A 23,886-nucleotide genomic window follows, 5' to 3' on the forward strand; every position below is an offset into this window, starting at 1 on the left:
GCGCGGGTGTGGTGGTGATAAGGTTGCTTGGAGGAAGAGGCGGAGCCGATTTCTACAGAAAAAGACAAAAAGTAGAGTGTTACTGAGCGTTGTTCGGGCTCGTGATCGTAGGTGTTTTGCTGCTAACGTTAAAACGTTAGCACGTTAGCGCTGGCCCAACCCACAAACAGTTCAATACGTGTGCCCAGCAAGCATACCCTGGAGCAAAGTCCAAAGATCGTCCTCCTGCAGTGATCAGGAGGCGGGTCTTAAGGAATCCAAAGTTCAAAGTCAAAGGGCAATGCAATGGACAGCGAGACAGCAGAAACCAAACTACCACAACCGCACTTCACAAATGCGCGTGCACAAATGCGCGGGTGTGGTGGTGATAAGGTTGCTGGGGGGAAGAGGCGGAGCCGATTTCCTGGAGCAAAGTCCAATGAGCGTCTTCCTACAGTGATCAGGAGGCGGGTCTTAAGTAATCCAAATCCAAAGTCCATAGTCAAAGGGCAATGCAGCGGACAGTGAGACAGCAGCAACCACACTTCCACAACCGCACTTCACAAATTCATTATCTTTATGAAAAACAGTATTAAGCTCAGACGCTGAAAGAGCCTGAATTTCACAAATTCTTTGAGACAAAGGGACTGCTGCCAAAAAGCTTTTTTCAAGAAATATATGTAATGTCTGCTTTGGTTGAAATGGCTTCTGAGCCAAGGCAGCTAGCACCACATTAAGGTCCCATGAAGGATGAAGCCTATTCACTGGTGGATGTAGATGAAGAAGGCCCTCGAAATGCCTTATAATTGGGTTGGCTGTCGAAATAGGAGGATGTTGGGAGCCTAAACATGCTCCAATCACTGATTAGTATGACCTGCACGATTGAATCCTGACGAAGTCAGAAGGGACAGGAATGATAGAATATTATCCAGAAAAGCTTTACGTGGATCCAAAGACTGTTCCAGAATCCAATAGCAAAAGCGAGGCCACTTACTTTTATATTGAAATCTTGTAAGAAGCTTTCCTGGAAGCCTGAATTATAGATAGGTTCGGTTCGGCAAAACACAGGTTTCCATAAACTATCTTTTCAGGAACCAAGCTGCTAAGCTCAGCGATAGAGGGGAGGGATGAAATAGTGGTCTTACCCCTGCTGACTTAAGAGGTCCTGTGTCACCGGATGGAAAAGCGTCCCTGATATCTTCTGCCCCAAAAGATCAGTGTACCAAATGCAGGTCAGCCAATCCAGAGCTATAAGAATCTGGGAGTATAAAATGTAGCTGTGTAACTTGGATGGGACTCTAGGAATGAGGGGCAACAGAGGGAATACATAAAAAGCTCTGTGGTGACACGATATCAGAAAAGCATCTCCCATGGAGCCTGAACCCTGACTCATCACAGACAAGAAAAGGTGACATGTGCGCTTCTGCGCAGTTGCAAACAAATCCACCTATGGATATTGCCATTTCTGGAAAATCTCCTGAACCACAGAGGTCTTGAGCGCCCACTCGTGGTTGGAGTGTGACAGATGGCTGAGCCTGTCTGACAAACCATTGAGGTTGTCTGCTAAGTGAATTGCTTGCAGCGATATCTGATGTTGAATTGCCCATTCCCTGATCTGAATGGGCCACTCGCAAAGGGGATTGGGCCTAGGTTCCCCCTGCTTCTTGACATAAATTATGGCTGTCCTGCTGTCAGTCTTTATCAGGACGAAAGAGTTTTGAGTGACTGGCAGGAATGATTTCAATGCCTTGGAGATGGCCAGAAGCGCCAGGAAATTTACATGGAATTCCCTCTCCTTCAGAGACCAAAGAGTGTGTTTTTGAAGCTGCCCTAGAGTTGCACCCAGACATGTGAGGGACAAGTCCGATGTTGTCATATGAGTCAGAGCCTGATCCAACTTGCAAGTTGTTCTCGTCGTTCCACCAAAGCAAGTCTGACTGCAGAACCAGAGGAATTGCAATTCTCTCGGACTGTTTTCCTGATCCCATGAAGATAAGGGATTTAGTTGGCATCTCATACTAAGGCAAGCAAAAGGAATGGATAGAAGGTGCTATAAGACCCAGCAGGTGCTGGAACCAACAGACAAAGGTCTCTTGAAGACTCAGGAAGTGTGAAGCAGACGGTTTCTTAACATAATCCTTTCCAATGTGGAAAAAAAATCCCATCAGAAGCTTATACACCTGAGTTGGATATAAGCAAAATGTTAACTAGTTGACGTATAGTGCCTTGCTGTACAACAGTTAGAGCAGAGGTTGGAGGGCTGTGTCCTGCTGATGCTGAAAGGTCTCTGCTCTGTGGAGCCAGTCGTCCAGATATGGATAAATGTGTACACCTTGAGATCGCAAGTGGACCTCAAACGGACACATTAGTTTTGTATATGCTCTCGGAGCTGCATTCAGACCAAATTGAATAACCCGGTAATGAAAGTGGCGACCTCCTAGTGAAAATCTCAGGAATTGTTTGTCTTCTGTATGGGTAGAAACATGTAAATAGGTTTCTTTCAGATCCACAGCCAGAGTCAGTCTCTCCGTCAGATGGCATTTTGGATTTGTGCTGGTGTAACCATCTTGAATTCTTCTATGGGTAGCGAGAGATTTAGGGAAGAAAGATCTAAGACTGTTCGTAGGCCCACTGTTTCTTTTTTGGGACAGTAAAGAGGCAATGATAAAAGCTGCTTCCACTAAAATTCAGGACATCCTATTCACCCTCTCTTCCTCTTCTTGTCCCTTCTCCTTCTCCACTCCTGGCCTGCCTGTGGCCTCCTCTCCTCCTCTCTTCTCTTCCTTTCCCTTGTCCACTTCCGATGATGTTTCTTGACAAGTCCAATTTATGATAGTCTTGTCAAAACAGGTACTTTCCTGTTCTTCCAGAACCATCAAGAACCACATCGACACCCTTGCTCCAGATCTAGTCGATTTTTGCAATCACTTTTTTGCCACTGGAACCTTTTCCTCCCCTTAAGCACTCCCTTGTGCACCCCGTCCTTAAGTAGCCCTCTGCCGATCCTTCCTCTCCGGCTAACTATCACCCGATCTCCATCACTCCTTTCCTGGCCAAACTCTTGGAAAAGCTGGTCATCTCCCAGCTTAATCTTCACACTCAATCTGTTGGTTGTCTCCATGACCACCAGTCTGGCTTCAGGGCAGCTAGAAGCACGTAAACGGCTCTCCTGAACATATGAGCAGACCTGCTCTCTAACCTTGATTCTAACCTTCCTTCTGTCCTCATGCTCCTCGCTCTTACTTCTGCTTTTGATATGGCCAATCAAGCCATCCTGCTCAATCGCCTCCGTGATAACCTGCGTATCACTGATCAAGCCCAGGCCTGGCTGACATCCTTTTTCACTGATCGACCCTCCCAGGTCCAGCTGGGGTCCTTCCTCTCCTCTATCTCCCTCTCTACCTGTGGTGTACCCCAGGGGTCTAACCTTTCTCCCTGGCTGTAAAACCAATACCTGGCAACTCTTGCCCACTGCATCGCGGCTCTCTGCTCCAACTTTCAGAGTTATGCAGATGACACCAAGCTCTCTTTCAGACTCCCCCCGGCTGCCTCTACTCCTTCTCTCATCCCAGACTGTCTGTCCACAATCCAAGAGTGGTGTGCCGCCAATGATCTCTACCCAATGCCAGTAAGACTGAGATCCTCCGGCCCTCTTCCTACTCCTACCTGTGAGACTAAGAAGCTTAGGGTCATCTTTGACTCCACCCTCTCCTTCTCTCCTCACATCTCTGACGTCTCTAAGAAGTCAAACTGTCAGCTGCACATCCTCAGAGGTATTCTTCCTTTCCTCACTTCCCCCCAGAAGTTCACTGTCTCCAGAGCTCTGGTCCTCTCTAGGCTGGACTACTGCAACAGCCTCTTTCTAAATCTTCCTGCCTCTACTCTCCATCTTCTACAACTTATCCAAAACAGGACTGCTAGACTTGTCCTTGGCCACAAGTCCAGGGATCGTATCTCTCCAGCACTGAAATCCCTTCACTGGCTCCCAGGGGTGGCAAGAATCAATTTCAAGACCCTCTGCATCATCCACAAGGCTTTCTGGGGCCTGGGACTGTACTACCTCCAACACTCTCTTCCTAAATATCCCCCTTCTCGAGCTCTCTGCTCATCCCCCTCCAACTCTCTGAGGTTCAGTCGCTTTTCCAAGCAGAGAGTTGGGGGCAGATCTCTTTCTTCGGTAGGGGCCTCCCTCTGGAACAGCCTCCCTGCCTCTCTCAAACTTGAGCAGAACCACCTCTGGTTCCAGAAGCAACTCAAGTCCTTCCTCTTCACTTCCGCTTTATCTCTTCCTCTCCCATGCTGAGGACCCATCTGGTCCACGAACTGGTCACCTGGCCACCTTCTGAACTCTGGCCCAGGTCCCTGCATGTCCAGTTGCACCTTGCACTGCCTCTTGTCTCCCCCAGCACTTGTGGTCTGTATCTGTAACCCTACAGTCTCCTCTCCCTGCGCTTAAGAGCCACCCGTTTTCTGCACTTTCTTTTACCTGCACTGAGCCACCAGTTGGCTGCACCTTTGATTACCTGCACTTCTCCATCCCCCCTTCACTTTTGGCCATTCTCCCCATCCACTTCCCCACACTTGCTCGATCTGAATGACACATTGTAAGATCATTGTTTTGTCCTCCCTCTGCCCCCCCCCGTCTTGTCGCGCCTAGAAACACTTGTGTACAGGCGCGTTCTAAATGCCATATCATATCATATATTATATCTTCCTAGATGGGGGGACTTCTTCAATCGGTCTGATTTGTAGAAGGTGGAAAATCTCCACAAAGAGTATGGCTGAGCTGACCTGGAGGAACCCGGGACACAACTTATAGGACTCAAGAATCCTTTGAAATGGTATACCAGCCCTGATGATTAAGCCAAGTCCTGCCTCCTACCGGGGATGGATGAATCTGGAGGAACACATCATTGTGTTTGGGCTACGAAGACCCAGAAGTGGAAGAGGAGAAGAAACCCTTTATTTGACAATCTCTACTGCTTGCATTTCTGGGAGCTTGGAGATCTATCAGGTTGTATATTCATCCCATCATGTTAACCAGGGAAACCCCAAAACTCTTACACCTGAACTCTGCTGGAGGTAGTGTCTATGAGGGGCACAGATGATTTTATGTGGCCCTGAGCAATTTGTTTTGCCTCAGCCAAGCTGTTTGAAAGCTGCTACTCTCTCAGGCGGAAGATACTGCTGAAAAGCTGCAATCTCAAGCCATAGATGCTGATTAGCTGCTGTCAGAAGAGCATCAGCATTGCCCTGACGTAAATGTAATAAGCCACTGGAATATATTTTCTGTCCATAAGACTCGAATATCTAATCCTCCTTGGAAATAGACTGAGACTGCCCTCTAAAAGAAGTAGAAGACGAGTTTCTGGCTATAAGTGTGGCAAAATACGCCTCTGAAGATTGAGGCTGAGCATTTGGTGCAAGTTTAGTTGCTTCAGATTGTAACTGGCGATATCTCATCTCAATCTTTTTACTACTTGCTGAAGTGGAGTGAAGAGTTTTCCAAAGATTTCTTGACTGAGCCAGGACATCCTTTCCTGATTTATCTTCTCTATTTAGAATAACACACCTGAAAGAACACCAGGCTCAGATGAGATCTCGTCTGGCACCAGCAGACCCATGAAATCCTGGTGCCCCTGTGGAAATCCTTCCCTGACAAATGGGGCTGATTCTCCTCTCCTTCGTCATCAGTATCCTGTCTCTGGGCTTCTGATACTGGAAGCAGAATAGGATCTGTTGGTGCTGGACCTGGCAAGATATCAGGGGTCGTGGCTAGCTCTATATGAGTAGTAGGATCTGCAATAGGTGCCGGGGAATGTAATTCCTTAAATACACTGAGAGCCGACACCGACAAAGTAATTACAGGAGTGGCATTATGGATCAGCTGCATGGGCAGACAAGGTACCGCCTGGGGAATAACCTCCTTGATGAGATTCTTAAAGTAGCCCACAATGGGTTCTGAATGCATGTTTCGTTGGAACCTTATAAAAAATCGGTTCTCAGGAGGAGATGCCAGTGTTGTCCACGAAGAAGACAAAGGTGTCCAAGACAACGACAGAGCTGTGTACCACATAAGGTGCCTTGGGGAAATGTGGGGGCAGGGGTGTGTGCCGAACCTCATAGAAGATGAAGTTACCAGGCATGAGATGGAGCATGTAGAGATTGGGGACCAATCTACCTTCACAAAGGCCTCCTAGCTCACTATTGGAGGTAAAGGAATGTGTGGCTAACAGGGACCAAAAGTGTCCAGAGATTCCAGTGAGGACATCTCTGATACAGCCTCTGCATTGCGAGATACAGAAACAGAAGGCCTTCTTTGCATGTCTGAACATCTGCCTGCCATTTTGGGGAAGCTATGATGTGGCTCCCCTTGACCTTTCAGAGGTACTTGTAGTGGGCCGCTGCGATTTATGTGCCAATTTCAGCAACTTTCCTGTACTTATGCTAGCCTTTGTGACTTATGGGCTGAAACTCGCACTTTGAGTGAGGCGCGGGGAGGCTTACTCAGCGCAGAGCTTGCATGGGCTGCCGGCCAACTTACTTGAGTTCTTGTTTTCTTTGAGCTGACATAGTCCTTGATGTACATTGGTGAAGGTCTGTGGAAAAGGTCCTGACAGGGGCCCACCGTCGTTGAACCGTGTGGGGCGAAAACGCATGGCACAAAGTCCTATCCACCCACCTGTGTTCTGGATATAAGCACTTCTAAACAGAGTCTATATGAATCCGCCAAACGTAGTGCTCACCACCAGAAGAACAAGAGGTTAATCAGGTTACACATGTCATAAACAGCCTAATAAATGTTGCCCCTAAAATCATAGTCCCTAAAATTAAGCAGTTTGCCCACAATTGCTCTGGGAGGTGCTCCCGTTGGTGGTGGCCGCCCCGACACTTCCCGTTCTATGGTGAACGATTTGGAAAGGCCCTGTGGGCATAAAGTGTCCAACACCAATTTTTCCACATATAATTCCAGGCAGTTATTTTCCTCCCTTTCAGGCACCCCCACCAGTCGAATATTACATCTTCGAAGAGGCCTTCCACGTCCTCTGCTCTGTCTTTGAGTATCCTTGTAGCTCCCAAGCCTTTAACCTGGTTCTGTAGTTGTGCCAGCATATCTTCTAGGTCACTGACACAATGTTCTTCCTCTTATACCCTGTCATTGACCTTCTTCAAATCTACGCGTACTAAGGAAATGTCCACTCCCACCTTCTGGATCTTACTCTCCAACGCCTTTCTCAAATCCTGTATCGCTGCCATCAGACTTTACATTGTGACCGGTGCTGGGGCAGCCTCTGTGTTTTCCTCTGACCGATCCGTGGTCTGCTTATGTTGTTTGAGTTTCGCCCCCACATATGCTTCCACCTTTTGTTGCATCTTCACCATCTCTCTTTCTCAGGGATTCAACCCCACTGCCAGCTTCCAATTCCCAGAGTGCATTGCCCACGTCAATGATACTCCTATCTGATCAAACCTTGCAGTACAGGGCCTATACCATGTGATATTCGGCGGCCTCCTTCTGTAGTAATATTCTTAGCAGCTGCGTGAGCCGCTCTCTCTCTCCTCCGATTCCGTGCTAGCTGTGGCGCCTTCTCGCCCTGATCTTATAATTGCCCTCTCTGTAGCACTGTCTCTCCTGATGCCCAACAGATATCCGGTAGCCAGGGTAGAGACTGCTGATGCTATTGCTATAATATATCTGGACACTCTATCAAGAGCAACAAATGCTATTGCACCACTGAAAACAAGTTTGGTACAAGAGAAAAGAGACAATGCATGGTTCTCCCCGGATATTCAAAAGCTCAAAGTTCTATGTCTGGAAACATACCAAGGAGCCCAAAGACAAGGTTGCGTATAATAATGTCTCAAGGGAATATAAACTAGCCATTATCTCAGCTAACATTATGTATGATACCAGAATACTGACTGCCCAACATGAGTCCAAAGAACTTTTAAAGATTTTAAAAGAACTAGAAAACCCTGCCCCCAGGGAGCAAGATGAACTTGAGAAAGATGTTGCATGGCGTACATCCATTCAAAAGGCCTTGTTGTGGAAATTCAATTTGATCAAACACAATATAGATGTTAAGAGGAAGATGCTAGGCAAATAAGAGACACCTACTAATGCACATGTGCAGCAAGATGGGAGCATAAGTTCAGTTATAGCCATGTCAATGAAGCAGAGCTATATGAGATCTTCAGCAAACGAAAGACAAAACAAATTGTAAAGGGGATATGAGTCCAGCATTAACAACCAAAGTATGTACCCCTTCCCTCATTCCGGGAATGACTAAGTTTGTTAATGCCTCCTTTAAGGAGACTATTGTCCCTGATGAGCTAACAAATGCTTGGATCACACCTCTTTAAAAATAAAACAGGTTTAAGCCCCCTGGTAGCAACAAATTACAGGCCCATCACCAACACACCATTCTTGCTAAAAAATGTGGATTGAGTGGCTTATAATCCAATTCGAGATTACATGAATAACCAGAAAATCTTAAATAAATGGCAGTCAGGTTTCGGGAAAGGACATGCAACAGAAACAGCGCTAGTGGATCTAAAATCCAGATTGCTGCAAATAATGGCCAAGGGACAAACAGCTTTGCTCATGGTGCTGGACCTGTCTGCGGCTTTTGATTTGGTGGACTATCCTCTTTTGATTTTAAGACTAAATGAGGTGGCTGCCTTTTCTGATGAAGCCACAGCCTGGATAAAGTCTTTCCTCACGAATAGACTTATTAGGGTATGTAGTGACTCTGCCGAGGCTCTCGCAACCACGTTACATTTTGGGTTTCCTCAAGGGGTGTGCCTTTTGACGTCCCTCTATAATATTTTTACCGTCCCACTTTTTAAAATGCTGGAAGAAAAGGTGTGTGGTTCACAAATTATGCGGATGACACAATGTTTCATCCCTTTATACGAAAGTTATGAGGAGGATGTCAAGAATATCAACAATGTCTATGGTTTGATTCAGGCTTGGATGATCAGCAGTGGATTAGCATTCAATGACGAAAAAAACGAGCTTATGGTTGCAGGCATGGAAAATAAAATTGCTACGCTAGGAGCAGACTATTTGTGTTTTCAAGTGGCTGGATTCAAAATTTCCACTTAAACAAAAGTAAAAACTCTAGGGATATACCTAGATCAGAATCTCAACATTCGGGCGCAGTGGAATGGCCTGGTCTCAGTATCCTTTAATTACATTAAACTGCTAGCTCAGATAAGGCCCCTCCTCACAAAATCTAATTGTGAGACGGTAGCTAGGGCCATTATTGGCTCCAAAACAGATTACTTTATCAGTCCCTTAACTGAAATTTGTAAAAATGACTTTTCCAGACTACAAGTGGTATCAGGCCTAAAAAAGAGACCATATTTACACTGCCAGACGAGAACTGCACTGGCTCCCCATACAGGCCAGGATCAAATATCAGTTACTCTTGATCACTCATAAATGCATGGCAGGTTCTAGCCCAGCATACCTGGTGGAGGCCCTACATAGAAAACCGATTGTGAGACCACTGAGATCCAACAACACGAGTCAGTTGATAGTACCTAGATATAAGCTCACTCACGTTAGCAGGTGTGTATTTTTTCCAGCTGCGTCGAAAGCATGGAGTACCATACCACCGGATCTGAGTGAGACAGATTCCACAGATGTGTTTAAGAAGAAGCTTAAAACATTGCTATTCAGATAAGATGCCCCTGACCCCTTGTTAGGTAAGAATTGATGCAGTCACACTTTGTGGGACTACACAAAACGTATCTGCTTGGAATTAGGTAACCCACCTTTTGGTATAGGTCTGTACTGCACAAGTTGGTAGAGTGACTGAGCAGCCAGGCCTATCTCAAGGGGGGGTAAATGTGAGCTGTAGAGCTGTACAAATGAAATCTGTAACTACAAGTAGTCAAGTACCACTTATGCTCAAGGTTTCAGTTATAAATAGTTTTTTATTTTATTAACATCAATTATTTAAAAAAGCATTCTTTAAAAAGGCAATTCATAAAACAATATAAATACACTTTCAAATTACTTTCCAGAATCAGAACAAGTTAGTGTATAATCATTGGATATGATTCTTACACAATTCCTACACCCTGAGGTGACTTCAATCACAAGGACAGTAATGGCATGTATATATCTCGCCAGTATACTTTACAGATTCTGGGGTTGTAGAAAGGAAAGGGTTAAGGAAGGAAAAGGTTAAACCGGTTCTCAGTAAATGTGAGGGCAACTAAATCTTCCAATGAAATCTACACAAGCCTTTCCCAGCAGTAACAGTCTATAACAAGTTACCCCCTATGAGGCACAAACAATATCAAAGTCAATGGGCCAGAAGAGTCTTCAGGGAGCCAGGAATTCCGAAGTCTATTGGAACACAGTGTATGGAGCTGAGGCACTTCTTAGATAAAAGTCTTGCAAAAAGTTAGAGAGTTTGTAGAAAAATCACTTGTAGGGTAACAAGCTGTTAAGCCTGTGAGAAACAGAGTTGGAATGAACCCTAGAAGTAAGCCACTGCAATTCCCAACAGAGAAAAGCACAGCTAAAAGACGATGAGGTAAGTTCCTCAAGTCTAAACAGCACCTCTGGCTTGAAGAAGAGTGGTCCAGCTGGATTCTGTCTTGCTACATTGGTGCATACCCTGTGTTCCTGCGCCTCAGTCATGGGGACAAGAGCGAGGACGTCTGGAGGACTCCTGCGGTGGTACTTGGGAGGCCGTCGGCAGTTACAGCTCTTTTTGGTTCAGCAGCGCTTGGTAAACAGCACCGTTGCGGATCTCGGATCCCGGTTGGACTTCCTTCACTGTTTGGGTCCTGGACTCTGGTGAGGGGACTCAAGCTCTGGTCGTCCTTCTTCTGGAGAGGCCTTAGGAGACTACTGGAGCTTCTTGCTGGATTTCAGACGATTCACTCGACTAGGGATTACGCGACCCCTGGCATTTGGTTCTTCCAGCAACAAAGAAGTACAGTCAGTCAGGCAAGATGGTCCAGTTGAGTTCTCGGGGTTAGTTGGTCCACTAACCCAAGTGAAGAAGTCATCCCTTCCGGAGCTTTTCTGTCGAATTGAAAAAGCACAGCAGCAGGGCTTCACCAGACAATTCAAAGGTCCAGGAGAATGCAGCAAGCTTCGTTCACGGTTTCTTCTTCGGGTGTTTCTCCCAGTTGTCGACTCTGCCTCTAGTCCCAAAACTTATGCCTTTTAAGCAGGTTTCTCCCATTCATGCACAGACTAGGCTGTCAGTCACACAGCAGGGTGACTTCCATGAAAGGACAGCCAGCCAATCAGGAGTGGTTACATTAAGGCATTCCTAGAGCCAAAGGACAGGGGAGTTTCAGGACCCTCCCTCACATCCTGTCCTACCAGACACACTGGAGCCGGAGGCGGGCTTCAGGGCTGAAGCCCACCAAAGGCAAGACAAACAAAGGGTTCCAATCTGTTTCGGGCACACAGAGTAAAACCCAAGACAGACCTCACACACAGAAAATGCAAAAAAACAAGTTAGGGCCATTTTTGACTAAATGACCCATGGGTGCTGTACTACAGCTGAGGGTTCAGCCTGCAGTAGAAAAGCACAATGGTAGTAAAAATAAACCACTACCACCAGCCATTTAAAGTAGCGAGGGTAACATAAAAAATGTTACATGAGAGAGTAGGATAAGGGGCTACTAGGTAACCTCCGAGCGCTCCACATAAGATGGTGTGTGCTGGACCTACAAAGAGAAACAGTAAGTAAAGTCAATTTCACTTTACTATTCTTGGGAACAGTAGTTCACACAAGAAAAGGTATTTAAACCTTTTGAGAAATCTAAAAGGATGTCTCAGTGACACTGCACCGAAGGTGCTGTGTGCCACCATACAAGATGCCTAGAGTTTCTCAGACTCCAAAAACAGTGGAAACACATAACCCAAATGAGGTTAAAACACATGAGAGTGAGAAAAAGGCCTCACTCACTCCGGGGTTAAAATTAAAAAGTCCTAAAGTCCAGGAAAAGAGCTTAGGGTCTCTAAGGTTGAAGGGAATTAGCACAGAAATTACAATTATCCCTAACACTCCTGGATCCCTATTAGTTAAGGTTTTTTGTATGTTTGTTGATTGTTTTGTTTACTGTTTTTGTCATTTGTGTGCGCTCATGAATCGGTCCTTCCTCCCCACGGCCCTCAGTGGTACATAGCCAGGAGCAGAAGTCGCAAAATCTAGATGTGATCCCCTCTCGGTCATCAATAGTCACCTAATTTTTTGTCCCTGATCTTAAAAACCATCCTTTCCGCCCGTTGACGTCTCAATTGAGCTGCTAGCATTGTGTGTGCCTTGTCCCCCTTTTCGAAGTGTCTCTGCTTGACAAAGTGTAAACGTGCCACAGCCTTTCCTCTCCATATCTCCCCCAACTCTTGTCTCTTATCCTGTATGTCCTGCTGCAGCTATTCTGAGTGGCTTTCCATAGACCGCAGTTCGTTCTCTTTCCCCTTAATCAATTGCTTCAGTTTGGATTTCCTCAATAATCTTTCCCTCTTCTTAGCTGCAACTTCAGATATGAGAAGGCCATGGAAGGTGGCCTTAGCCGCCTCCCACACTATATGGAGTGGGGTCTCCCCGGTATCGTTACGCTAGGAGAATTTTTGTACCTCCACACAAAAGAAATCTCTAAATACCTGATCTCTAATTAGGGTGTTGTTACAGATCCAACGGTTTCCATGGGGGCTCCAGAACCCATATTTAAAGATGTCACATTGAGATCGTGAGACAGTCCTGCAATTCTATTCCTAAAAATGTAAGTTGTTAATTAATGCATAATTACAGTAGTGCTACTGTAAAACACTGCATTGTCTCCATGATTCATGGTAAAGTTTAGATTAGTGTATCTAAATCTCACAGAGTCAACTATATTTCATTTTGTCGGGGAAGACGTATAACATTGATGAGTCAACACTTTTGTAACTGTACCATGAACACATCGCCAAATGCTTTTGATGGCAAACCTAATTTTGTGACCTGTTTGCTGCATACATTTGTGCAACTAGTGCTTAACCCTTCTGTGCGACCCCTGTGCGCAACCCATTAGGCTCTCCCCCACTCAACAAGGGGTGCTGTTGTACTGTTGTGAGTCACTTGTTTTCTCTGCCTGTGTTTTCTCTATTGTGTCTTCCCTATAATTGTCTCATCCTGCGTTGTGTGGTGCTGGGTGTGCGTCTCTCTCTCTCTCTTCTCTTCTCCCCTTCTCATCCCACGTTCCTCCTTGGCACCCTCAACGGGGCTCTCTATTTCTCTCAGCTTCTCTAACTGCTACTCTATCTCCTATCATATCTCCCTCACTAAGTCTGCAAGGAAGAAATTCAAGAGGGACATCCAGGTACCAAACCTGGCCTCCCCATCGTTGATACCTACATCAGTGCTTCCTCCAGACAGACTCTCACCGACATCCTCTTTGTCGTTCTTCACCGGACCTATGGACCCCTCATATGGTCTCGACTCTCTCTCCTATCTCCTCCTCTCACATTAATGGTGGAACTCGGTAGGAGGTCCTCTTGGCCTTCTTCCATTCCTCCAAGACCATCATTAATGTCTACTGGAATGGCACTGTCTTGGTCCAGGCCAATCTCCTCCTTTTTGATAGGCGTCTCCCACATCTTATCAACTTCCTTCCTTCTCCTGCTACTCCTATTAGCACCTTTCGGGTCGCTCTGCCACCCCCTTCCTCCACCACCTCTATGGCACTGTCCTCCTCCTCTCTGGCTAGCTTGCCACCACCTGCTATCACCTCTGCCCATTCTTGGTCACATCTACCACTTCTGCTGGATCTACCTCAAGCCTGTACCCCTCCCTGGAAGTATTTCAAATGTGGCAACCTGCTTCACGTTGCCACTCTCAACTCTTGCTCCACTGTCAAACACTCCTCTGACATCTGTCACCTCCTCGAAGATCTTGACCTGGATGTCCTCGCTCTCACCAAGACATGGTTAACGTCCACCTCTATCATGAGTTTTGACACTCTCCTCCCTGATGGCTGCAAGATCCTCTCTGTGCCCAGAACCAACCGACCCGGACGGGGACTAGCTCTCATCTTTCCAGAGTGAGTCCCTGCCTCTGTCATTCCTACGCAGGCCTACTCCTCCTTTGAATGCCTGGTCTACAGGCTCTTTATCTGTCCTGCTCTCTCTCTGACTGTGGCCACCATCTATAGGACATCTGGCCAGGCTGCCTTCTTCCTCTCAGATTGGGCTGACCTCTCCACATCTCTCCTTGCCTCTAACTCTCCACTTCTCCTCTTCGGAAACCTCAACATCCACCTAGATGCTTCTCATCCCTCCACTGGGCTCTTCTGCAACTTCTGCGACTTTCTCTCGCAATTCTACCCTCTGGTTCGACACATACTGCTGGACACACCTTGGATGTTCTCATCTCCTCAGATATCCCTCTTTCTAACCCTCTCACTACTCCTCCTTCTTGGACTAAACACTTTCTTCTTTCCTCTCACCTGACATTCTCTGTCCCCCAGGCAAAGCCCACCCCAGCACTGCCACATACCTTCTCGGGCATTCAGCCCATGAAACGTTTGTCAATTGATGCCTTTGCCTCCACCTTCTCTGTTCCTCCGACTCCTGTGGCTGACTCACACCCTGACACAGCCCTCTCTATTTTGCATCTCGCCATGAGAATCGGTCTGAAGCCTACGTTCAAATGCAACTCTTGGTATGACTCTGACCTTGCCGCCCTGCAACGCAAGTGTAAGAAAGTTGAGAAGAAGTGGAGGGCATTAGGAGCATCCTCTGACAAACTGTCCTGCCACCTGCTCCAAAGGTAATACAGACTCTTTGTCTTGTCCAAGAAGAGAGTCCACATCCAAGCCTGTGTCTTTGTGGCCTCTAACAACACGGCCTAACTCTTCAAAATCTGCAAGGAGCTGGCCAATTCTTCTGCAGTCTCTATCCCTTCTGTTCCCTCCCAGGCCCTCTGTACGGCCCTGGCTTCTCACCTCACTACACAAACTAAGGGCATTCTGCCCTCACTCTCCTCTTTCTCTCCCTCTACCGCTCTCTGCCCCCCTCTGGCCGCTTCTCCCTCTCCTCCTGCTTTCTCCTCTTTCTCTCTGATAACACCTGACGATGTTGCTAGACAAGTCTGATCTATGAAAGTGTCATCCAAACAGGTGCTCCCATGGTCCTCCAGAACTAACAAGGAACACATTGACACCCTCGCTCCAGCCTTGGCCAATTTCTGCAATCACTCTTTTACCACTGGTGCTTTCCCCTTGCTCCTCAAGCACTCCCTTGTACACTTCCTCCTTATAAAGCCTTCTGCCAATCCTACCTGTCCGGCTAACTATCGCCCGATCTCTATCACTCCTTTCCTGGACAAACCTCTGGAAAAGCTGCCCATTTCCCAGTTTACCCTCCACGTTGACACTGTTGGCTGTCTCCACAACCACCTGTCTGGCTTCAGAGCAGCCAGAGGCACGGAAAAAGCTCTCCTGAACACTGTGAAGATCTGCTCCACAATCTCGACACCAGCACCCCTTCTATTCTCATCCTCCTTGACCTTTCCTCTGCTTCCGACACGGTCAATAACGCCATCCTGATCTACCGACTACGTGAAAACCTGGGCATCACAGATCAAGCCCTGGAGTGGCTGACCTCTTTCTTCCTGGACTGACCTTCGCAGGTCCAACTTGGGTGCTTTCTCTCCACCACCTCTCTATCCATATGTGGTGTTCCCCAGGGGTCTAAACTCTCACCCTCGCTCTTCAATCTCTATGTGGCCCCTGTAGCCCACCTAATCTCCACCTTCTGATCTAACATTCAGTGTTATGCGGATGACACGCAGCTCTCTTTCCAGCTCCCTACAGCCCCCTCTCCTCTCTCGCACATTCCAAACTGTCTATCTGCGATTCTGGATTGGTGCGCCTCCAACGATCTCTGCCTTAATGCCAATAAGACAGAGATCCTTCTCATCGGGACCCTGCTCCTGCTTTCCCTCTCTCACTCTGGCTGCCCTCCATGGGCCGCCTTCCTTCGCCTTCCTGTGGGGCTAAACACCTTGGTGTCATCTTCGACTCTACTCTCTCCTTATCATATCATATCATTTCTCAATCTGCCTTCCTCTACTCTCTGCAGCTAATCCAGAACAGGACTACAAGACTTATCCTTGGCCTGAAGTATAGGGACCGTATCTCTCCAGCCCTGAAATCTCTCCATTGGCTCCCAGAGGCTACACGGATCAAGTTCAAGACCCTCTGCATCATCCACAAGGCTTTCTGGGGCTGGGCCCACACTACATTCAACACTCTTTTCCAAATATCTTCCTTCTCGAGCCCTGGGCTCTGATGCCTCTAACACTTTGAGGATCAGACTCTTCTACAGGCAGAGGGTAGGGGTAGATAACTTTCCCCTGCAGATGCCTCCCTCTGGAACAGCCCCTCTGCCCCCTTCAAACTTGAGCCAGACCACCTGAAGATTCGGAAGCTGCTCAAGACCTTCCTTTTCTCCTCCGCTTTCTCTCCCTCCCTCCCCTGCTGACCCACCTGTCTGCTGCGCCAACTGGTTACTTGGTTACCTTCAGAGTCTCACTGGGTACCTGGCTCCTCTTGACCGGTCTCCCCTGCGCTGCCTCAGGGCCTGTCACACACTAGCGCTGTAACTGTAACATCTACAGTCCCCAGCCTCCTTGCACTTACACAGAGCTGCGCCGTCCTGGCTGCTCTTACTCAGAGCAATGCTGCCCTAATTGCACTTTCCCCTCCCCCTTTGCACTTCCCCCTTCTCCTTCTCCTGCACTTTGCACGGCCTAAATGAAACCAGGCCTAGTAAGATCATTTGTCTTGTCCTCCCTCCGTACCCTCCTTTGTCTTGTTGCGCCTAGAAACACATGTGTAGAGGCGTGTATCACCCTGTTGCTTTATGCCAGCTATACATAAAGTGAGATGGACGCAAACTACAGCATTCAACCTAGTTTGCCATTTCTCTGGCATCCAATCTGCTTAGTATCTTACTTTCTTTCCTCTTATATGATGAATACACAGAGCCAACTAGATGTTTACACAAAGTAGCGATCAATAGTTCCATCCAGTCTTTAAATCTACAGATCTACTGCAATACTATACACTGTAGTTAGCCTCCAGAGCTCGCTTTGCACCATGATTAGGATTTCATTATATTAGCACCTGTGGGAGAGAGCTGGCCAAACTGTTTTCATAGACTTTTATCGTATCTATTTATTTGTGTCCATTCATGCAGTTAACCTTTTACAGACACTCCTCCAAGGATCACAAAGTCTACTCGCCCACTCTCATAATCGAGTAGATTTTATGAAGGGTGAGTGCCATTTGCAGGGAATGTTTGAAACTTCTATTTAACATTTATGTTGTTTGCAGTAAATGTCAAATGAAAGTTTCACTGTGCATAGATGGCCTCTGGGTGGTAGCAATGTGCAAAAATATAAAGTGGTTTTGTGGTAACATGCATCATTTTACAGAAAGCGCATTTACATTTTTTGTCATCTGTTGCCAGGGGTCAAGTGCATTCCTCTTCTGTTGAGTAGGTACATTAAGTTTCTCGACCAGCGGGTCTACCAGAATTTTAAAGAATTTGCAAGGCCTGACTCATCTCACTAATGTCTTACAACAGTGGTACACAAAAATGCTATATTGATGCTCAGTTTATGTCTTTGGTACAAATAACTTCTGGTAACATTAAATATATATTAGATATAGATTAGTACAGCATTGCTAATCAAATGGGTTTGTTTCCTGATTAAAAAAGATTTAATTAGCAAACTCTGCTAATCAATAATTTAAGATTAATTCATGCCTTGGACTCACCAAGATACCCTGTGAGAATAGAGGGCTGGGAGTCCACGAGAATGCAATTTGAAAACAAGAACACAGGTGCTGTGTATTTAAATGCTCTGTGTTCTCCCTTTTACATTGAACACAAAGTTAGATCTTATTTCTTTAATGCCCAATTAATTTTGTATTGAGAAACATTTTTTTTTAAAAAAAATGAATGCATTTTGATGCTACTCTAATGCAGGATTGACACTGTTGTCTGAGAGATATCATGCATTAAAGCAGCCAGGGGTGGCCTAGTCATAATTTAGATGTTTGTGCAACATAGATCAGTATATGGAATTAGTTATATTCAAAGTTTTAAATCCCTGCAGTCCCTTATCCATGAATGCACAAACAGACTCATGTATAACGTGGAAGGTTGGGAGTTCAGGGGGTTACATTGTAATTGTTATTGGGGTAATCCACTGGCTCACGGTTGCTGCAAGGATCAAATACAAATCCCTCTGCATCATCCATAAGGCTGTCTGGGGCCTTGGAATAAAATATCTACAACTTGCTCTCACGTAAAACTCTCCCTCCAGATCTCTCTGATCTTCCGGCTCAAACTCTCTGCTGGTGAAGCGCTTCTCTAAGAAGCGAGCGTGTGGCCAATCTCTTTCCTGAGCTGGCTCCCTCTTCTGGAACAGCCTCCGGCTTCCTCTCTGTCTTGAGCTGAATCTCCTTAAATTCCATAAGCTCCTCAATACTTTCCTCTTCCCCTCCTCCTTCCCCCTCTCCCTCCCATGCTAAACCCCAGTCGCTGAGATTGGTGGCCTGAGCCCTTATGTGTCCTTCTGGGCTCTAGCCTTCTATCCAATTGCCTGCAGCCTCCGCCCACCCCTTGCACTTGCCTTTGGGCACCCAATGACCTGTGTTGTCTCACATGCCCACACTTATTGTACTTGCAGATGGCCACTCTCCTACCAAGTGGTCACTGACTTGCACTAACCAGATGACCTGCAGATGGCTCTCTGGCACTTTCCCCTCTGTGGAACTTCTAGCACTTACCCCCCTTCCCTGTCCCTTCTCTCGCTCTGCACTTTCAGTCCAGTCCAATAAAACACACGCAAGCTGAAAACTACACACAAGAACATTCAAATATGTGCATGCATGCATATATTGACAGTTGCATATAAATGCATAGATTGACAGTTGCACAAGTAAATCGATTGAAAGCAGTTGATACACACATGTGTATTTAAAGCTGCATACACAGCTTTATAAAACACACACACACAAACACAGGTGTATACTGAAAGTAATACACTCATGTTTAGAGAAAGTCACACACATACACACACGTTCAGAGACAGCTGAACATCCATATTCTGAAGACTGCATGCACACATAATCAGAGTTGAGTGAAAGAATATTATAATTTTTTCGAATTCAAACCTGCAGGAGCCAAATTAAATTGACCATTGTCTACATTAAATGACCTGCACACAGCCAAATACATTCACAATCCTACACTTATACAGGGGAGATACGTTAGAGAAATATTTGTTTCAAGTATTATGTGTTGAAGTCCTTTCTCTGATACCATACTTGCCTTGATACTGGAGAAAAACAAGTATTCGGGAACGTGGTTTGAAAAGTTTCCATATGACAATGCATACTTTTGTCTTATATTGACATGCTATGATTGAAGCATTATGTTGTCTAGATAGAAGCAGTAGAAATGTTTTAAGATTCCTAGTATTTTTTAGTCCACATTACATGTATTTAGAATTGTGAGTCAACATCTGAAGGATTACTAATAGTGAGATTCATATAGTAAGGGAAATTTGATGTGCTCACTATTTATTTGGGGTATTTATAACATTGTAGTGATTTCTAGGGTAACACTGGAGAAACACCTCAGTTGTAGTTACTTGGCCTCATTATGAGTCCGGCGGTAACCATTGTGGGATGTTTTTACCCATGCATCCAAGCCCTACCATAAAACTGTGCAGTACTGGCATGGAAAACATCATGATGGACAGACCTCCCCAGAGAGTGCACAGGGAAAACATGAAGAATAAGCTGCCACCCATTTTTGCCTATGTTGTGAGCACAGGAGGGCACTGCCTAAAACCACCATTGGGCTACACACATAGAAGCCTGAAACCATTGGGAATGGCAATGCTGATTGCCAAAAAGCAACTCAGAACTGTGGGGAATTCATTTTCTTAATCCCAAAAATGGTTGCAATACCGGTACTCGCCACTATAAGAAAGCCGGCGTTTTAAAACCACCAGACTTTTGTGTAAAACTGAACAGAGGAACCCAAACCAGACCAAGGAAAGACTTGCTAAGAGGTGGATACAATGTAAAACTATATTCTGAAATGACTTGAAGGAAGTAATTATTTAATGTATAGGTAAAAATTGTAAGTTTGATTTAAACTGGGAACTAAAGTGACATTTAGCTGAATTCTGCCTGACAACTACCCCCGACAGGAGAAACCTGCTCAGCCACTCTTCCCAGGCCTAGCTGCATCCTGCTTCCCCACCAAAAGGAGTTGACACCTCTCTGATTAGATTAGGGGAGGGGCACTGGCAGGAGGTTGCACAAAGCCTTGTCCTGGACTCAGGCAAATGTTATATTGGGGGGGCCGTAAAGTGGCTTCCTCTTGGGAGAAGTGGGAGGAGAAGTGCCTCTGGGAGCCACCCGAGCTGGAGGCGGGGGCAGACAGAAGCTTCCCCCATGTGCTTTGGAACCTAAACCACACCCATCTGGGCCAGAGCATAATTTTAAAAAAGATGGATGATTCATAGTACGGACTTGTCAGAATTATGTAAGTAATATCATTATTCTTGTGATTTTTCTGTGCACGTTTTAAGAGGTGTTAGGACCCTGTGGTGTATGCTGGGGGGTTGCTAGCGGAAAATAGGGTCTTACTCCAAATGTCTGCATGCTAAAAATCTGACACTTCATCAATTAATGTCCATACTCCTTGCGCACATGTGTGTAACATTTGGTAAATGTCCAATATTGGTAAACCAGTCAAAAAGCGCAAAATGTTGTCATTTTTGAATGCAAGCCCCCAGGAAGATCAGAGGCGGACAAGCATGGACCATAAGGAATATATAATGTGTACATGTAATTTCAAAAAATTGTGTATCTGGGAAATATGTATTTGAATCAAATATAGATTTGTGGGCAAATTGACCAGGGGAGGATGCTCGGACCCATAAACAGACCTCATCATGATGACAATCCATTTCCTTCCCCCAATCATAGGAGAGGGGAGAATTGGGCCAATGACAAGTAGAGAGGGGCAGGCTCAGTTATGCCACGCACACACCCACTTCCAAAACACATAAAAAGAGACTGCTGTGACAGGTAGAGACATTCAATTCCATTTTCTGCGGGATGCTCTGCCGGGAGACTCCAGACTTCACATCCATCAATCTTCAGAGACCAGAAATTTACTTCAGAACTTAAAGTAAGGGCCTAAACCCACAAACTGAGAACTCTTCTCAGCAGGCCTCAGCATCCTTAAAATCATTTGCAAACTATTCCACAGCCGGGCGAGTTGTCTGAATTTTTTTGCCAAGAACTTTTGCCAGTACCCAGAAAGCAGTGTTACATCCAGAATCCACTTGATCCGGACCGGAAAGCAGAGCAGTATCCAGAACCAGAGGCCGCTGTATCCAGAGAGGCTAGACCAGCAGAGCAGAGCTGACCCAGACCGCTGTGAGTAGAACCAGAGATCCGGATCGCTGTGAGCAGAACCGGTGCCTGATTGACCCGCCGAGCAGACAGAACCGCCGCCGGACATGTTGACCAGATCCGTGACGAGGCCTAGTTCAAATTTATATTGTGAGTACCTAGCAGAACTGTGCAGAACCAATCTCTTAGTTAAAATAATCTAATTCAAGCTATTTTAACCTAAGTAGAACTGCCTCCTAGAAATCCTGTCACCTGTCAATTCTGCAGCTGATAGCTGTCACCTGTCATTTTGAGTTTTACTTTAAATACGAAAATCTACCCTTATTTAATCGCCCATATCTCTGGAACCGTTAAAGCTGTGATTCTAGGCTTTCCAACGAACCTAGAACCGACTTCCTACTCCCTATACTTTTTCCGCAATCGCGATTTACGCACTCGCGAAATTTACCGCGATTTGCGATTTTGGCTCAATTTCTCCACTTGTCAAAATAGCAGCTCCATTCTTTCCTTTGTTAAAATCCGTTTGCAACCTGGTAATAACTCATAGAGCATTGCTAAAGTGAGCCTGAACTAATACCAACAAGCATCTATCACTCACCCTGAATCTCTAGAGGGAATTAAAATCAGTTAGCACATTTTCCCATCCATTGCCATCACATTTAAAAGCATTTTGGGCCTGTGTTTCAAACTTCTACCTGTTTCCTCTAAGCTTGTTGCGGGGGAACTGAATTTCGTATTGTGTTTGATTGCATTCCTGAGAACTGTGTGCTCCTCTTTCCATCTCCTTCCATTTCTTACATTGCATAGGGGGGGAGGAATTGCCAGAGACAAAGTGATTATCTTATCTTGTGCTAAAATCATATCAAGTATTTCTGTACTGCATTTTATTCCTCATGGCTTTTCCCTTGAAACCATAAAAGTATTTTGCTACCTTATCCATCCTATACTAACTCCTCATTGATTGTAAAGAACTGTGCTACTGTAGGATTACCAATTGCTGATTACTGCTCATATTCACAAGTGTACTATCCATTATCAATTTATTTTTAGAAGTGTGATATATATATATATTGTTTAATTTTCCAAATAAACCTTTTAATTTGCAAAACAAACCTACTTCTGGGCTCAGTGGGGTCAGGGGGATTCTAAGAGGGGGGTGTTATACAAGGGTTGTCATCCAGAGTACTGAACTGGACTAAAAATATATCAATAAGGGTTTCCCTCAGCATCCCAGACTAGGCATTGACTTAGCTGTAGTGTTGATTGAATACCGCTAGCATGAAATTCCGGCATGTTAACGCCGGACTCGTATTACCATTCCCCCTCCTTGAGTCCTGGAATTACCGGGGCATTACGACCCCGGTGACCTGGGAATTCCGGAGGTGGAATTTGGTAAATCCCCATTCCCACTGAGTCCCACAGGACTCAATGGGAATGGGGAATTGGAAACACCGGCACCATCTCATGATGGTGCCGGTGTTTCTACGTCCGCCTGCAGGCGGGTGGTGTTAAACCCACCAAGTCAGACCATCACCCGGTATGGAAACAACGGTGGCGGCGGGTTTACCGCCACAGTTATTTCCATACCGGGTGACTGCTAATGAGGCCTTTTGGGCCTCATTACGACCCGGGCAGTAAGGGATTACCGGTACCGGTAAGGGCACTGGTGCCGGTAATCCCTTACCGCCCAATTATGGGGTCTGTTTGCGGGTCCCTACCATAACGACTGGTTTTACCAGCCATTAAGGAAGGGACCCGCAAAGGGACCTTGGAGGTAATTACGGTACCGCAATTTGGGGTGCCGTAATTATCGCCTTCCCCATTCCCATTGAGCCCTATGGGGGCAAGAATGGGGAAGGGCCAGTGGTGAATGGGGAATTACCGCCCCGCCTACCTTGGAATGGGGTGGTAATTCCTCCATAAAACCATGGCGGATTCCGGCATCAACCATGACGCTAATAGCGCCATGGTTAACGCCTGGGTCGTAATGAGGCCCTTATCTTTTTAAATACATATCGAATTTTCAAAATTACTATGTATTTCATTGCCCATAATTGTGGGGTAGGATTGCATAATTGGGAATGTTAGATCTGCTTGATACACTAATGAGAGCCTAGAATGTAAATGTTTAAAAACAAATATTTCTGTCATATACTCAGCCAGCGTGCCCTTATGTTCGCTTGCAGTACTCCACTGCCAAAGCCTGAACAGTGGCCCTTTTAAGGCTATCCCTTAAGGAGTCTCCCTATTCAATGGGGCCGCAGAAGATTTAGTTTTTTAATCCAGCACAGATTTGTCAAAGTATATTATGGGCGGGAGTCGCATGAGATTTCTCAAAGGATAATCACATAGCCTTGAGAGCTACTGGGAAAGAAACCCAACTGCTCTTCACTGCCTCCAGTCACCCTCTTCCTTCAGAGTCTTAACTGTCAG

At 45.9% G+C, this 23,886-nt stretch overlaps 1 protein-coding gene across 1 annotated transcript in view; it reads right to left on the reverse strand.

Annotated features, from left to right (window-relative positions):
* DNAH5 (dynein axonemal heavy chain 5) overlaps positions 1-23,886 on the reverse strand; it is a 4,235,244-nt gene that overhangs the window by 1,168,143 nt on the left and 3,043,215 nt on the right. The gene's annotated exons all lie outside the window — the stretch shown is intronic.

Source organism: Ambystoma mexicanum, chromosome 5p (assembly GCF_040938575.1).
Source record: "Ambystoma mexicanum isolate Mex_15411 chromosome 5p, UKY_AmexF1_1, whole genome shotgun sequence".
NCBI lineage: Eukaryota > Metazoa > Chordata > Amphibia > Caudata > Ambystomatidae > Ambystoma > Ambystoma mexicanum.